Here is an 18,403-nt window from a genome sequence, read left to right on the forward strand (position 1 = left end):
TCTCGGCTGGCCTGAGAACGCCTTGCTAGGGTAAGGAGAGAGAGGTTTGGGCTTCTCTGCTTAGGCTGATGCCCCCGCGACCCGACCCCTGATGGATGGATGGATATTCTTGGTTGTCTCAACAAAAAGGTCTGTCTTCATCCAACAGATAAAACTGATTTCCTTTTATTATATTACTCTCTCTTCTCTTCTTGTCTGTGTGTATATATATATATATATATATATATATATATATATATATATATATATATATATATACATACATATGTGTGTGTTATATTATTTTTCTTAAATGCAGAAATTTATACAGGAAAGCTTAAATAAGACCACACCTGATATGTTGATTTTTTAAATAAAAATGTAGACATACTCATTGATAAAAATACATATAGTGTGAGTGTTACACAACCACTAAAATAATAATAATTTCAATAATACATATATATAAATAATATTAATAACACTTACATCTCATTAATTTAATTTTATGCTTTTTATTGCAATGAATAATTACCCAAAATGTAGTGTTTTACTAAGTTTTTTTTACATTATGCCACTAATGCTAGTTTTATTTTGTTGTTGTTGCCCATTACACTCAGCTCCATGTAGTTCAATGTAGTGCACTGTATTAGATATTCTGAAATAAAGGGAAAGCATCTCTTATTGAGAAAAAACAAGTAAAATGAAATATAACATTTTTATTTTAATATCAGAATCTGGTGTAAGTTGCTTCAGTTTCTTCCTTGGACCATTTGATGTACAGCAGTAAACATTCGCGCATCACTAGTGTGGGGGTTTCCAGTAGGGATAGGGCAGCGACAGCTCCTGTTTTTTCATCAATCAACAGTCATCTTTGGTTTCTGCTCAAGTATAACAACAGCTGCTCCAAAGTAGAGCTGATGTCAGTGTCATACCAGGTTATAAACGCAAAGCAGCAGCTTGGTTGTCAAAATTGTACGTTTAGTAAAAAAAAAAAAACCAGGAAAAAAATTGTATTTAATTAGTCTAAAATCAGACAAATAACAGAGGTGTATGCCAAAAACAGGTAAACTCCAATTACGAAAGAGAAACTGTGATCACATGCCCGACAGAAACCTATAGCGGCGTGATGACGGACATACGCCGCATTAAAAAAACCAAAAGCTCCTCTGTAGCTGTTTTTAATGTTGATTAAACTCAAATTTAAATTCCTTCCTCATGAAGTGTTTGTTATTTTGGCTACCCCCTGTAGGGTGAAACATTTCACAGAACTGTTTTGTGCCACAGCTATTTGTGCTTATTAAGATGCACACTATTAGAGACAAGCGTCCTCTTTAAACGGAGCAGCTGTTGTATAATTCTCCACCTCAATAATTTGAGGATTTCCACAAAGTCTCCCAGGAGTTGAAGGCATTCTGTATGCAATCATAGCTGCAGCAGGCACAAGGCAATTACAACAAACATACTGACTGTTTTTAATCTAATTCCCTTATTAGGACTTTGGAGCTAAACCTGTGCTTGTTTACATTCCAGGTTTTGTTTGTTGGGGGGGCTCCTGTGGTATATTTGCGCTCCAGTACACTGCACCTGTAACGGTAGGAGGGCAAATATAGGATTCAATAATGTCAGCATGAGCACTCAATATACTGAGCGTCAGACTGTCCTGAGAGGGGAACTCAGAAGAGATCAGTGAATGTCATTAATATTATTCACTGTCTGCGATTTACAGTATTGCGTTCTGGCACTAAAAAGCCACTGTGTCACAATTCTTGAAATAAAAGCGGCTGTGTGTGTGTTTGTGCACGAGTAGAGCAACCTAAAGCTGAAGAGAACCATGACTAACTTACTACAACACTGAAACACACACTGAATATGTCAGCAGAGATGTCCACGGCACTGCCACACTAGGCAAGGCGACCCATGCTGTGATCTGCCGAGGTTTATAAGCGTTATTATGATATACTGTGTGAAGACAGTTTAAAAAAAATAATATTTTATGAGCACATATCATAGCAATAAATTAAGTTTCATTTCACCCTTAATGGGTTGGTGCAATATTAGAATGAGCCATTTGTTGTGCAAGGAACTTTGGAGCGTATCATGTATGAAGGAAAGCAACTTCTCAGCAGGTGCAGAGGGGTTATTATTAATGTTATTAGGTGTTGTTTGTGCAAACATTTGCATTAATTTGTATAATATATGCATTTATAACAAACATCAGTACTCACCTATATTATACCCAAAGTGTAACAGTATCACAAGTACAATAAAAAAAATCAGTCATAGAAACGTCTGTTCTCAATCATTTACATTCAGATTTATTTACATACCAGCATTAAGTATAAAAGATGCATTCAAATCATTCAAACATGAGTGTAACTTTGCTTTTAAGCTTGAAAATGCTATTGAAACTGAACTGATTGCGTCTCATCATTCCCTATAATACTACCTTTCTTTTACTGGGTGATTCTACACAGTTCTCAGTAATACAATCATCAGCCCAGGAGACAGTCTGCAGTTTGTGAATTACACATAAACCACCGATGTTAAAGGGGAGATACCTGGAAAACACTAAATACCTCAGTGGTGGGAAATAATGGTTAAAAAAAATACCCACACTTTATAAATGAGAACAAGAGATTCCATTTATTTATTTGCTAAACTAAAACAGATCTAGGGAGAATATTGTCATGTAACTGGCCTCACAGCTGTGAGCTCGCCAATAGGAGGCAGGACCATTTTTAGTGCCACATTGAGACACTGTTGCTCAAGGCTAAGCCAAGAGCACCACCGCAAACCTGCTCACATCCGACAATCCACCTGCGTACCCAGAAGCCATCCCTATTCACGATGCAAGAGCCCAGCAGCAGCTTTTCTGTTGGGAATGGATTTAAAATCATTATGGTGTTTGTAGAGAGCGCCCAGTAGAGACTGCCAGAAACAGAGCCCTCAGGTACAGCATTATGTGGGAGACAATTTTACAGCCCTGAAGCTCAAAAGGATATTAATAAAACTGTAGGGGAGGGACTGATAGAGCTAATAATCCAAATGACTCAACAGTTAGTTCACCTGTTTTTGAAGAGTCATTTTACTGTTTTGGAACAAAAAATACGTTGTTTGTTTAAAAAAATCAATTAATACACTCTCCTTTTGCCTTTTAAGCTTTAGCTGACCAGCACCTTCTTACTACAGTATAATCAGGGACAGTAACTCACGGCTGACAATCGGTGTATTTCTTTCAGGTATTTACAGAAAGGACAAGTATAAAAATACCAAGTATCAATGATTCTGGATTGATAAAACTGACTGAAAAAAATGATGACACCTATGACCACGATATCCGACACGCAGTGAGATTCTCTACTGCTGTCCAACGATCCTTTACGTGCAAGACCGGTGTCCCGTGACCTCGTTATTCTTAAAACGGAGCGCTTATTATCATGATGAGAGAGGTTGCAGTCTTGACGCCTACAGTCACAGACGATGCACTGAGTGCTAGTTGTTTAAAAAAAACATGAGCGTGAGAGACAAAGGTGTGACTGCAGAGATCTACCAGCCAGAGAAGGACTACAGATACTAGTGTCTGGGGGGGAAAAAGCTTCTATTATTGCCCTTACATTTTGATAGCAACAACTAACTAATGCACAGCTGTGAATCAAGAAGCCGTTTCATTTATTTTAGCTTGAGACTTCCTGCCAGCATGTGCAAAGCAGCAAGGTTTTTCACACGGGCAGAACAACATCATCTTTATCTTGGAGTGGAATAAATTCCTCAAGAGGGCAAATAGGTGAGGACATCAGCAGCAAGAACTATTACTGTTGAATCAAGTTGGGAAATGAGACGTAACACCTTCTCATTACTTGCTACCTAGATTGCACATCAACCGTGCAGCCTCCTGCTACAAATGCATTCATAACTCTTGTTTTCGGGTTTTTTTTACACAGGCAGTTAAATCTGTGCGAATAAATCTGTTCTCATGCATCATGGGTCTAGTTGGTCTTATTAATGTAGCAAAAATCAAGAGGCAGGGATTAAATATTAAAGAGTTCTCTCTTTTTTTGACATAAAGGTAAAAAATTCCTCTGGATCTGCCACAGGTGCAAAAATGTCAACTCAACCGTCACCTTTTAATTTCTTTTTAACTATATATGTGTGATTATGACAGATTGAGCTTGAGCTCTGGCTCCCTTGAGAATATTCTCTATGACACCAAAGTGTTTTTGTTATAACTTTCATCTAAATATTCCGGTCTAGGTGTCACGAGCAACTATTATCATCAAAGCGGCAGCAGGAACTTCGCAGGCAAGTCACTTGTTTCATTTTTTCAAAGGAAGCTGTCCAGGAAACAGAGTTGTTTATAAGGTGGAAACAGACACCACTTTGTCCTTTGCAAAGGATTTCACAGGTTATCTGATGTCACGGGCGCATTTGTATGTTTTCACAAAGACCAACAGACCAGATGTGACCCACAAACGGTGTATGCACTGCTTTTTAGTGGGAAAAAATGGAGTGGTGATATTTCCAGACATCTCACAAAGTCCCAAGATTTAAAATTCCTAGTTACACTTGTTTTGTTTGTTTTTTTAACATTAAATAATCAGAATCAGAACTGTACAAAGCCGCAAAGGGCAGTTTTAAAGCCACTCTGATCAAATGATCCACATCAACAGACTGATGCACAGCAATTCTTGTTGGTTATCCTTTAACTATCAAAGACAAGTAGTGACCTACAGAGCTGAGAAAAAAGGTCATGTAGAAGTCCTGAAGTAGGCTGTGAGTAGCCAAGTTTGACGCTTTTCAGCTGTGAAAATGTCAAATGCCTACTTTTGATGATCAGAAGTGACTAGCTTTCCAGTTCATAACATCAAAAATACATGTCAATTATTTGATTTCTACTTTCCACATCAGCCAAAGATTCAGGCAGCTAACTAATCTCATAGATCCGCCAAGTGGCGACGTGAAATCACATTGGCGACATCTATCGTTTATACACAGTCTGTGAAGAAAGATTGTAAAAGACATTAAAGGTAATATCAGAAAACTTTAGCTGGGTTTTGATCCAAACCCTAGACATAAAAATATGACACTTTGAGAAAAAAAAGCTAAATAATGCCACAGGGACTGGCTTTAAGAGAGTGCACAGGCACATGGAGCACGGTGCCTGGCTTCCTGTTTGCTGACACTAATCCAAAGGCAGCGGGGATTTTTTCTGCCTCTTGCTGCTTCTTGCCTCACACCCCTGCAGGGCTCTTACATCCACACTGGCTTTCAGATTCACGTGCACACACACACACATAAACATACACAAATGAACACAGATAGACTATAAATATTCAGGCCAGGATCGACGGTACGTGCAACACAATGTACGCCGGGGACATAATACACACTGTGCTCATTTCAACCCTGTCACTGAGCTCTCTGTCAGCACTTTCCGTTAGAAAAAAAACCCCAACATAACTTGCACATCTGCTTATCTGATGCTGTTCATTTAGGCAGACTTGTCTATGAATGTGCTCTGTGAAGCCCAAACTCCAGCGGTCCCATCAACGTTTTCTGTGGTTCTCATTAGATGTGTCGGCTGCTGCGTGAAAAAGCCGAGCTTCAGGTGTTTTGTGTTTATTTGTGTCTTGGTCTGAGAGTGTGAGGTGCTGTTTGGAAAGCACATGTGTAACACAACGAGTCGCATTACACCATGACAGACTGTCACGGTGAATTAAAGCTAGAACAGAAACGGAGGCAGTGGTCAGGAAATATCATTAATGTCACAACACTCTGCTTCACTCTAAACAAGAATACTTTCACTGAATGCAGCTGAACAAAATCGTCCCTGTTTTGGGTTTTTATTTCTGAATGAGCAGTCACTAATTGTCCAAAAGTACTGACCTGTGTTTGAATGACATAACCAATGTACAGTACAAAAAGCATGAAGATGGAAAAAGCAGCTGAAATCTGGGTTAGCGTCAATTACTTCCAAGCCAGCAGCCAAACAATCTATAAGTTTAGATGGTTCTGTCTTCTGTGACACTGACGTATAGTGACAGACCCTCTTATCTAATTTTTTAGCCCCACGACTTACTGACAGAACGAAGGGTTTACAGTCCAAAATGTCAAAATTAGAGCCATCTTCCTTTCTTAGAAACACAATTTGACACAAATACATTTGAAATAGATTGTCTGCATAGGGCCCTATCTTTAATATGATAACAAGTTTATATGTTAATATGATAAAGTGTCTCAGTAACTGTGTAGATCAGTTCCAATCAGTGCTGTACTGTATGGGAGTGTTTAAAGGATTTATTTGTAATGTATTTTTAGGTATGCCGCATGTCTTTAGGGGATGGCAGTGTTGGCCTTTCTGCTACATTGATCCAGGCAGAAATGTCAATATTTACATACAAATACATAAAAATTTTCTACATCCATTCTTGATTTCCTTAAGGAAAAATTCTGATCACTTTTATGTTCCATGCCCAACACTTAATCAGTCTTGCTTGCAGTTTGTGTTTTCGCACTTGCGAGCACATTTTTGCATCTAAGCATGCTAAGTAAAGACGGTGAAGATCCTGTTAAACAGGATCCCCGTCAACACGCTGCATGATGTTTGCATTTATAGCTCAAAGCTCTGATATGGCAAGGTACAACCTCACAGAGCCGCTAGCATGGCTTTAGATGCCATGTCTTGTTAACAGTGTAATGCTATACACGGTGGCTCCCAAGCTTTTTAATTTATTAGACATGCCCCCACTTCCCTGTCAGATAAACTCAATAATGATTGAGCTTGATGTTATGCAACACTTGTTAATTATATAAAAGTGGATGTTGCATTAATGTTCCTGGCAATCCTGAAGTCAGCTTGGTAATGTTTTTTGTTTTTGTGGTTAACTGCCACGTAAATTGAGAGAAGTTGAATGCTTCAGTCATTTGTCCGTCACTCTGTTCAGTAGTTTCCAACAATATCACAACACAGCACACAGTGTGCAAGAGTTAAAGTGGACATAACAGTTAAATATACTAAACTTGTATTTTTTTTCTCTAAATCCAGGCTTTCTGTGCAGCTTTTAAAGAAGCTCCAGACTATGTGGTCCCTTATTTCAAATTTCCTCTACTGTTTTAGAGCTTGAACGACTACTAAATCTTCTACGACACAAATGCGTGACTTTAACCTATTATGCGTTGCCCGGGTTTTTGTTTTTTGTTTTGTTCATTACTTTTTTAATTTCATGTATAGATTTTAACTGTGCTCATGGTACATTAAGCACAATTTCATAATTTGTGTGAACAAAAGCACAGAGCCGTTTACCCAAAATGAAAACTGTCATTATCGTCTCATCCCCGTCAGTCACATCGTACCACCTCCAAACCAGCCTCCTCTATCTAGTGCCCCCGCAGGCATTTCTCACATGTGCACTTCAACAGTGACTTAATGAAACGCCTACAATCGCTTATCAACAGCAGATGTAGATGCCTGTCAGTTGTCTTGCCAAGCATAAAAAATACCATGTTGTTTCCCTTGATGATAGAAACTGCTGGCAATATATCCCCCAATTCACAACTAAATTACAAACTAGAACTCGTTTCGGAAAAATTGACCCACTACAATTCTGTTCTGAATGTTTGATTAGAAACCCAAAAGTGGTTTGGTATTATATTATGACTAGGTTAGCATTAGTCATATATTAAAATTTCTCTTGATTCCAAAAAACCCCATCAAAAAACATTTTCTGATATTTTCAAGGGTCCAGTCAAATCCATAGATCCCAGAAACACAAACAGGACAGGAAAGAAGATGAATCATGGAGCACATCAAAATTTCACCTTCTTGGGTACAGTGGACAATGACGGAGTCCTATTAAAATTAAACAAAACTTAAAAACTGAGTACTGGGGTTTCAAAATCTGGGCAGATAAAGGTGTACAGAAGGTGGCAGATCTTTATAAGCATGGCAACCTGTTTACATTTGATCAGCTATGCCAAATATACAGCATCCCCAAAAAACATTTTTTAAAATATGTACAAGTTAAAATTTCATTATGTCAAAATATAAACAGATTGTATCTGAGCCACTATTATCACAATTGGAGAATGTCATACTTAAAAAGCCAGTGGGCAGAAGTCATATCTCTTCAGTTTATACAGCTCTGTTAACACATGATGGGGAATCTGCCACTGACAAGTTGGACGCATGGAGGGCTGACATCCAAGAGGAGATACACGAGGTGGACTGGGAAACTGCATGTTTAAAAGCCCAAAGACAATCAATGGTAAATGGTAAATGGCCTGTATTTATATAGCGCTTTACTAGCCCCTAAGGACCCCAAAGCGCTTTACATATCCAGTCATCCACCCATTCACACACACATTCACACACTGGTGATGGCAAGCTACATTGTAGCCACAGCCACCCTGGGGCGCACTGACAGAGGCGAGGCTGCCGGACACTGGCGCCACCGGGCCCTCTGACCACCACCAGTAGGCAACGGGTGAAGTGTCTTGCCCAAGGACACAACGACCGAGACTGTCCAAGCCGGGGCTCGAACCGGCAACCTTCCGATTACAAGGCGACCCCCAACTCTTGAGCCACGATCGCCCCCAATTAATACAAGGATGAAACTCCTCCAATATAAGTGGTTGATGAGAACTTATATAACCCCAGTCAAACTGAATCGCTGGTCGCCTGTCATCCCAGATAGCTGCAGTAAATGTTTAGACGAGAAGGGCACTCTGCTCCACTGTGTATGGAGCTGTCCAAAATTACAACAGTACTGGAAATTAATCACGCAAACTTTATCTAAGATTGTTGGAGTAAATATACCTGTTGAAGCAAAAATGTGTGTGTTGGGTATACAGTGGGGCAAAAAAGTATTTAGTCAGCCACCGATTGTGCAAGTTCCCCCACTTAAAATGATGACAGAGGTCAGTAATTTGCACCAGAGGTACACTTCAACTGTGAGAGACAGAATGTGAAAAAAAAATCCATGAATTCACATGTTAGAATTTGTAAAGAATTTATTCGTAAATTAGGGTGGAAAATAAGTATTTGGTCACCTCAAACAAGGAAAATCTCTGGCTCTCACAGACCTGTAACGTCTTCTGTAAGAAGCTTTTCTGTCCCCCACTCGTTACCTGTATGAATGGCACCTGTTTGAACTCATCATCTGTATAAAAGACACCTGTCCACAGCCTCAAACAGTCAGACTCCAAACTCCGCCATGGCCAAGACCAAAGAGCTTTCGAAGGACACCAGGAAAAGTATTGTAGACCTGCACCAGACTGGGAAGAGTGAATCTACAATAGGCAAGCAGCTTGGTGTGAAAAAATCAACTGTGGGAGCAATCATCAGAAAATGGAAGACACACAAGACCACTGATAATCTCCCTCGATCTGGGGCTCCACGCAAGATCTCATCCCGTGGGGTCAAAATGATCATGAGAACGGTGAGCAAAGATCCCAGAACCACACGGGGGGACCTGGTGAATGACCTGCAGAGAGCTGGGACCAAAGTAACAAAGGTCACCATCAGTAACACACTACAACGGCAGGGAATCAAATCCCGCAGTGCCAGACGTGTTCCGCTGCTGAAGCCAGTGCATGTCCAGGCCCGTCTGAAGTTTGCCAGAGAGCACATGGATGATACAGCAGAGGATTGGGAGAATGTCATGTGGTCAGATGAAACCAAAGTAGAACTTTTTGGTATAAACTCAACTCGTCGTGTTTGGAGGAAGAAGAATACTGAGTTGCATCCCAAGAACACCATACCTACTGTGAAGCATGGGGGTGGAAACATCATGCTATGGGGCTGTTTTTCTGCCAAGGGGACAGGACGACTGATCCGTGTTAAGGACAGAATGAATGGGGCCATGTATCATGAGATTTTGAGCCAAAACCTCCTTCCATCAGTGAGAACTTTGAAGATGAAACGAGGCTGGGTCTTCCAACATGACAATGATCCAAAACACACCGCCCGGGCAACAAAGGAGTGGCTCCGTAAGAAGCATTTGAAAGTCCTGGAGTGGCCTAGCCAGTCTCCAGACCTCAACCCCATAGAAAATCTGTGGCGGGAGTTGAAAGTCCGTGTTGCTCGGCGACAGCCCCAAAACATCACTGCTCTCGAGAAGATCTGCATGGAGGAATGGGCCAAAATACCAGCTACTGTGTGTGCAAACCTGGTAAAGACCTATAGTAAACGTTTGACCTCTGTTATTGCCAACAAAGGTTATGTTACAAAGTATTGAGTTGTATTTTTGTTATTGACCAAATACTTATTTTCCACCCTGATTTACAAATAAATTCTTTACAAATCCTACCATGTGGATTCATGGATTTTTTTTTCACATTCTGTCTCTCACAGTCGAAGTGTACCTCTGGTGCAAATTACTGACCTCTGTCATCATTTTATGTGGGGCAGCTTGCACAATCGGTGGCTGACTAAATACTTTTTTGCCCCACTGTATATCCAAAGAACTGTGACTTTAGCACCAGACAGCTAAAATAATTGACTTTGGCCTCCTGCAAGCTAGGCGCTTAATATCTTTGTATTGGAAGAAAGTGGATGCACCCTCAAGTCATATGTGGGTGAAGGAGATGGCATCATGTATTGTATTGGAACGACTTACTTATATTATCAGAGGAAAGGGAGTAGATTTTGAAGAAATATGGTTACCTTTAACTGAGTTTCTGAGACATTATGAAGGGAATTAATTTAGAAAGTGATACTTGGTGCTGAGTTTTGGGTTTCTTTGTGTGTGTGTGGTTTTCTTTTTGTTTGTTTTTTTGGTTTTTTTTGTTGTTGTTTTCTTTGTTATCTGTTTCTTTGTTTTTGTTGTTTTTATTTTTCGTTCGCGTCTTGCTTTGTTTGTTTTACCATGCTGTGCATCGGTTTTGTTTTATTTTATTATTTATTTATTTTTATTATTATTATTGTTGTTTCTTTTAATTTATATTTGTTTATTTTGGGGACTATGTTCTTTAATATAAATCTCAGGTTAACTGTACTACTATTCTTTGCTTGTTCTGTAATATAAAAGTCAATAAACATAATGTTTAAAAAAAACAAAAAAACAAACAAACTGAGTACTGAAATGACGTTTGAATAAAATGTCCTTAAATTGAGCCCAATGTTCTTTTTAGGGATGTGCCAAATAGTATTGCTCATTTGGTGGTCAGTTGTATTAAGAACCACAGAGAAGTTATATTATGTTTTAATATTGTCAAGTCTTTCTAACTCTTTTTATATTTAGACCTCTAAAATAGTAAAATAACTCTTGCTCAGGAGTTCGATGAGACTAAAAATGGAGCTAAAAGACTGTATTTGAATTATTTCTGAGGCTCCCAGAAATAAGTCTAAAAGTGCAAAATGTTGCTCTGTTGTTACATGAACAGATGTCTTCTAACAAGTTTGCCATAACATTATTGTGTTGCTGTATGCTTACCCAAAGTGACCAAAAAAATGTCCTTTTGATAGATTTAAATGTTTTGAGCTTGTCTTAGACAACTTTTTCAATTAACTTTACCCATGATTTTTTTTCTACGAGGCTCAATAGTTAATTCTTTCTGGTCACAATCTGATTGGCGCTGAATGTATTTTCTTACTCTGACTAGACAGAGTCCCACAGGCTACACAGTTTGCTAAATTAAACCCTGCTGGATAAAAATTGATCAGGAACTTTGAATGGAAACTTAATTGTATTTTCTCAGAGGTTAGTCAATACACCAGTAACATGCAATTAGTTTGAAAACTTCTGCTGAACAGCGTGTTTATCTCCCCACTATCACATAGGTGAGATTTATCAAGCAAGGCCAACAGCCTGAATTCTGCTACAGGGGGAGAGGAAAATCTGTTTTACTTTAAAGAAAATAAATAATCTGTAACATAAAAAAAAGAATCTTTTTCTATTTATTTCCAGCCATGTGAATAGATTTCAACGAAGATGTTACATTTCCGGTTGTAAAAGCTGCCAGGAATCTCTACAGGAATCTCTACAATCACTTTAAATTCACCACTTCTCGACTCGAGCTTGAATACAATTTTCACCCAGCAAAAATGAGTCCCATTTTTCTCTCAATTAGGTTGCTGCAATATTCATCATCATTGTTGATGCCAACTCCTCTGTTGGTCTGGCAAGGCTAGCTAGTAGACTATCATGTGCTTTCTTCCTTACACATGGAGGTGCCAGTCGCCTACCTGCATGGACTGCCAAATCAGCAACAAAGATGCAACCCCAGCCTTCTTCCTACCTACTGACACTGCCAAAGAGTAATCAAAGTACTGTATGTATCCATGTATGGTTTACTGTGGGAGTGGAAATCATGTTCGCCCACACTCGATTCATGGTAAATGCATGCTGTAGAAATCAAAGAAGCACAGTTCTGTTTCTGTATATGGACAGTTTAATTGTGAACCTGTGGCTCAGGTTCTTTGCAATGCTAACTAATAACTGTAGTTGTACCAACCTGGCCTTAATTAATGATCATTAGTTAGCAACAAACCAAGAGTAAATTCTGAGCTTCCCTTTGATGTGATTTCATAATTTTGTCCTTATTGCCCTCAACCCCCCAGCTTTCTGCACATGAGGACAGGAGTGGGTTTGTGAAACCTGACTACTGTACATCCCACAAGCAAAACTGGTATGGCCCGGATCTGGCCCACATACCGCAAAGAATGACGGCCCTTTGGTGGCCCAGATTTGGTTTGCCAGAGGTGGCCCACACATGGGCCCGCTCAAGGCCATTTGAGGACACACTGCTGGCCCTGTCCTGGCCCAGAACAGTTTCAGCTATGGCCCCAGATGTCTGCCTAATGTGTACCTTAATCAAGCCATGTAATAACAACATGTGCCAGAACATAATAGTGCAAAAGTAACATGAAGAAACTCAGTTGAGACAGTGAATGGACTGACTCTTATATAGCGCTGTTCTACTCTCCTGGATTACTCAAAGTGCTTCCTGACTACATGGATGCACATTCACACGTGACTTGATGTGACTGAAGGAGCCAGGGATCGAACCACTAATCTTCCAATCAGTAGATGACTGGCTCTACCTCCAGAGCTACAGCCTTTACAGTGGTAAACCCTCACTAGGCTTTGGATAAAGTGTACAATCACAACCCGGTCAAACCTGCATTTGAAACGTTGGCTACCATAGCAGTACAGTATTGCAACGTGGTATTTGGATCTTCTAACTAAAATAGGAACATAAATAGTGTCATCATTGCCAGACCGGGCCCACATCTGGTTGACATACACTCTGCCATGACACCTGTCAGTCAGAAGTGCCAGCTTGATGCCGGATCTGGGACAGAACTGTTTTCTATGAGCCTGGGCCACATAAACCAAACCATAATCGGGCCTGATATGGCATGCCATCACATAAATAGTCCCATCTACGCCAGGCCTGGCCTACATCTCGATGACATACCACTTACCATGCCAAAAGTCAGCCAGCAGTGCCGGCTTGACACCAGATCCAGGCCAGACCTGTCTGCTATGTGGGATGTTGTAGTCAGGGATATTTACTGACAATTAATAACTGTTTTTACAGGTATAAACTGAATAATATAGAAACTACAATGGATCCACAGTACAGTGTTTCCCACTGGTTTGGTGGGCACGTGGTCAGTAGTAGGAACCTCCTGTGCTGTCCCAAGACCATGGTAGAGGAAAACTATGCTTACTGGTGTAAAATCAGTGGAAACCAGAAGACACTGCAAATAGATTGCAACAAAGATTTTACACGGTTACCATGCCTTTGCCATTGTGGTTTTGCTCTCTTTGTTCTTTTACTGAGTCTTCCCATGGCTGGACCACAATACTGCACCCTGTCATTCTGCTGAATTGATTTGTCCGTCACGTCTCCCACAGCGTCCCCCCTCTGCCCTAAGTGACGTCTTCCTCAGAAGTCTTTATTTGCTTTTGCTTTTTTAGAAGAAGAAAATTAATGAGCGATGTCAGTCTGAAGCCTGAAATTAAGTTAATAGTGAGTTGCTTTTTCTCCTACTTCATTTGCTGGGAATGTAAAACGTAAAATGAAACACAAAGTCTGACTTTTTCCTAAAATAAAAATCTTCAGAGGAAACAAGACAAAAATCAAAGCCCCTTTACAAGTCTTTCCCTCAAGAAGTGGCTGTGTCCTAGAAGGACCACTTCTTACTGTTTCCTTTTCAGTTGACTACTTTTCTACTTTTTTATGCATCAGACAGATTTATCCATTCCTAGCAGTATTCTGGTGCAGAAAGGAGGGTATATTTTCCATTTGATCTTTACTCATCCATACTAAAGAACCCCTTATTTTTGTTCTGGATGAGATTTAAGTGCTTATAGTCTTGAGGTTAATGACCCTTTCTTTAACGGCACCGAAGTTGTCCAGTGCAGGTGGTAAGACAAAAATCAAAGACAGAGCGTGTGTAGTTGATTTTGTTTCATGAGCACTTTGTGTTCACTGGCTTGTTCTACTTCTGTGATCATGGTTTATGTTTAATGGCCGTCTTTTTGCTGTTGAAATCTCATCCTTGATGTGAATGTTGATTACATTGCACATTAGAGTATGCTGTACAGTCCTACAGTTCACTCCAGTCGCTCCAGTCTGAAAATGCAAACAAAGATGACCCGCTTGTGTATGTCGGTTCGTAGTTATAATCAGACACATTATAGTTATTACGAATCTGTGAAACTGCTCAGCGTTATGAGTGCAGTGATTCACACATTGGCCCCGTTCACCTGTTTGGGTTGACTAAGCTTAATTCAACAGTCCACTTGGCAATTTGTAAGGATGAATAATGAAGCAGTAATCCACAGCAGGCCACAGTTCAGGAACAGTCAATCTGTTCTAGGGTGACACAGTTTTCACATATCAGCCTTGTCTCCTGTAAGTCAAAGACCTGTGACAAATAAAAGGAAAAACCTAAGGCGCTTGAGGATCTATTGGCTTTACGAGGATGTTTATTGCTATGTTTTAGAAAAATGGTGTTTCATCTGTCCAATTATATCTGAAGACTGAATCACTGTCAGAGTGCACTGAAGCTGGTGCCAAATGGTAGCTCTTAGGTATTAATTTGTCACCTGTCTGTGTGTCTTTATCACTGCAACTTTCGACATCTAAATAGTTTTTTCATGATTGAGTGTATTGTTATGTATTTTTTATTTTTTATCCATGTAAAGCCTGAAACTTGAAATACCAAAAATGTATAATTATTTGAAACTAACACATTTAATTCATATCATTTTCGCTAAATACGTTTTTCTGCAATTTTTGTTGCTTAAAAATGTATTATTGTTTCTTTTGGGGGGGGGGGGGTCAAACTGATGATTTAGAGTCTCATAAACTCCCCAAAAAGTTTTGTAATTGTGGTTTGGATTAAAAATAACAACATATAGCAATAATATACAGTCTCAACTCAAAGTAGGGTACATCTGGGGCGATCGTGGCTCAAGAGTTGGGAGTTCGCCTTGTAATCAGAAGATTGCCGGTTCGAGCCCCGGTTTGGATAGTCTCGGTTGTTGTGTCCTTGGGCAAGACACTTCACCCGTTGCCTACTGGTGGTGGTCAGAGGGCCCGGTGGCGCCAGTGTCCGGCAGCTCTGTCAGTGCGCCCCAGGGTGGCTGTGGCTACAATGTAGCTTGCCATCACCAGTGTGTGAATGGGTGGATGACTGAATGTGTAAAGCGCTTTGGGGTCCTTAGAGACTAGTAAATCGCTATACAAATACAGGCCGTTTACATCAACACAAAAATGTATTGGTAGGTAATTTTTGCTGTTTCACCTGAACTTTTAAGGCAGCACGGTGGCACGGTGGTTAGCACCGTTGCCGCACAGCAAGAAGGTCCTGAGTTCAATTCCAACATCAGGCCGGGGTCTTTCTGTGTGGAGTTTGCATGTTCTCTCCGTGTTTGCGTGGGTTCCCTCCGGGTACTCCAGCTTCCTCCCACTGTCCAAAGACATGCAGCTTGTGGGGATAGGTTGATTGGATAATCCAAATTGTCACTAGGTGTGAATGAATGTGAGTGCGAATGGTTGTCTGTCCCTGTGTGTTGGCCCTGCGACAGACTGGCGACCTGTCCAGGGTGTACCCCGCCTCTCGCCCTATGACAGCTAGGATAGGCTCCAGCACCCCCCGCGACCCTGAAAAGGATAAGCGGAAGCGAATGGATGGATGGATGGACCTGAACTTTTAAACCATTTCTTCCCATAATATGACCTTTATACTTTGATATAAACAACTGTAATATATCTATAAGTTTAGTATGTTTGTTTGAGGTTACCCAAGTTGCCAGACTGGCAGCATGCTAACACAAAGCTAGCAAAAAAGCCAGAAAAATGTTAAAGCTCAGTGAATGCTGACCCCAGCCCAGCAGCCAGACCCTGAACTTCAACAGGTAACAAAGGAGTGATGAGCTGTCAGCATGTAGCATCCCTTTCTACTTGTTAATGGCTCTAATGTAGAATCACCATGGTGACAGCTTTGAAGTCTCTTTAGGCTGGTTACTTTGTGTTGATAGCGATAAAAGAAAGCATGTATGTGCAAGTATGTGTTTCCTTATTAGAATACAAATATGTGTTGGTGTCTGCAACTGTTGCCTCAGATTTTTATTGTTAACTTGTTATTATGTGTCAATGCTTTAAGGTCATTTTACATAACAAGAAAGGAATATAATGAGTAGTGTAACATATTACTTTAAGTAACAAATAGCATTACTTTTAAGAAATGTGTACATATAATACAATAATTTGACCCAACAAAGGTTCTAACATTTTTTACTTTTCACAGGTTAGTCTAGGGATTTGGAAAGAACAAGCCTCAGACTTAAGTGGCATCCTCCAAAGCTAACGTGGAAGTGACACTGTAGTTAGGGACAACTTGGGGCTGGCTCTAAAAGGAGGTGAATTCCCACATGTTAAAATATCAGAAAATATCACAAACCATATCACAAGTTTGTGCTTCAGTTTTGGTTCTTGTTTTTTCAGTCTATTACTTAATACAAATTATGCGTGTCTGCATGCAATCACACTGCTTTCTAACCAAGCTAGCTTCCATTAGCGGGTAAACTAGCACACCACCATTTCATCCATATAAGGTAGCTTCTGTTTCAAAAAATCCCCCTCTTTAAGTAGAAATTATGTTAACTTACACATAATTCTCTCAGAGTTTTCCGTATTTTAATCTAGGGAAAGGGGATTATAAATCGGTAATAACCCCGACTGTTGGACTGTGTAATCCCTAATTTTTTCTCATTTTTTCTGAATAATCATGCTGTGACCTTCACATTCATCCTTAATACAAGCGCACTATTATATTGTCCGTTTTTTTTCAACAGTGATTTATGTACTTCCTGTCAATAATGATGCACTAATAATAACAATGCCGTTCACTGCCCTGAATGCCATTTTTCCACTCATTTGGCTCATTCTTGGCAACAGCCTCTGTTTCTGATCATAACAGCAGACACTTATCACCATAATTATACATAAATGAGCCATTCAGTGTTGAAAGAAAAAAAAATGTCTGGAAGTTCTGCTGTGCTGTGTGAATCGATTGACGGGCTAAATTTTTCTCTCCATGGTGTCAGCTGGGAACAGGTCCTGCATTGTGTGAGCTGAGGACAGTCAATTATCCTGCAGTTTCTCCATCACATTCGAGTCAAGCCGCTGTCTGTTTTATAGTTTCTTTCTTCCTATAATCTCTTTCATGGTTTAAAAAAAAGGATTTTTCTGCACACATAACTACTGTATTTGCACTTGAGACACTGTGCTTCTTTCATGAAATTGAGCTCCTCACAAAACACCTCAGTCTCTTTGAGCTCTTCTTTTGTTGATCTCCCCCTGCTCTCATTTCAAACAAGCCATTCTGATTGGACTTCACTGGTTTTTTTCCACAACCTTCTGACTTATTTTAACACCTGTACTTCTTTCTGTAGCCGCTGTACTTGCCGCCACTCCTTCACAGACTCTCAGACAATACCTGCATCAACGTATATCCAAAAGAACCTAAAGGCATGTGTTCATCTGCTTGTTGTATTCAGAAGCTAGTTTTATAAAGAACATTATAAAATTGTGGGATTCACCAGGAACCCCACGCTACGATTTGCAAGTTTTAACGTTTTGTAACATTTATTGTGCTTTATCATCTTTTAGCAACTGCAGATGAGTTAAATGTTGTCAATAATAGTTTTATCCAATAAGATAAAAGGTATCTCACTTCTGTTTTGTTTTTTTTCTTTTAGCTGTAAAATGAAAATAACACTGTCACTAAAACCTCCCATAAATGTTGCCATAATACAGAGTCAGCCTGCTATCAGCCTCTGAATGGATGGGGTCAAACTGGCAATTACATGCAATCGGTTTCTGATAATACAGCAATTAACTATAGTCAATCATTGAAAATCACACATCTGTTGCTGTCTGCATAGACAGAAATTCACATTTCATT

The 18,403-nt window shown here is 39.9% G+C and overlaps 1 protein-coding gene across 2 annotated transcripts in view; it reads right to left on the reverse strand.

Moving 5' to 3' along the window:
- Positions 1 to 18,403, reverse strand: part of kcna4 (potassium voltage-gated channel, shaker-related subfamily, member 4) — a 144,477-nt gene that overhangs the window by 95,823 nt on the left and 30,251 nt on the right. The window lies entirely within an intron of this gene.

The sequence above is a fragment of the Maylandia zebra genome, linkage group LG1 (assembly GCF_041146795.1).
Source record: "Maylandia zebra isolate NMK-2024a linkage group LG1, Mzebra_GT3a, whole genome shotgun sequence".
Classification (NCBI taxonomy): Eukaryota; Metazoa; Chordata; class Actinopteri; order Cichliformes; family Cichlidae; genus Maylandia; species Maylandia zebra.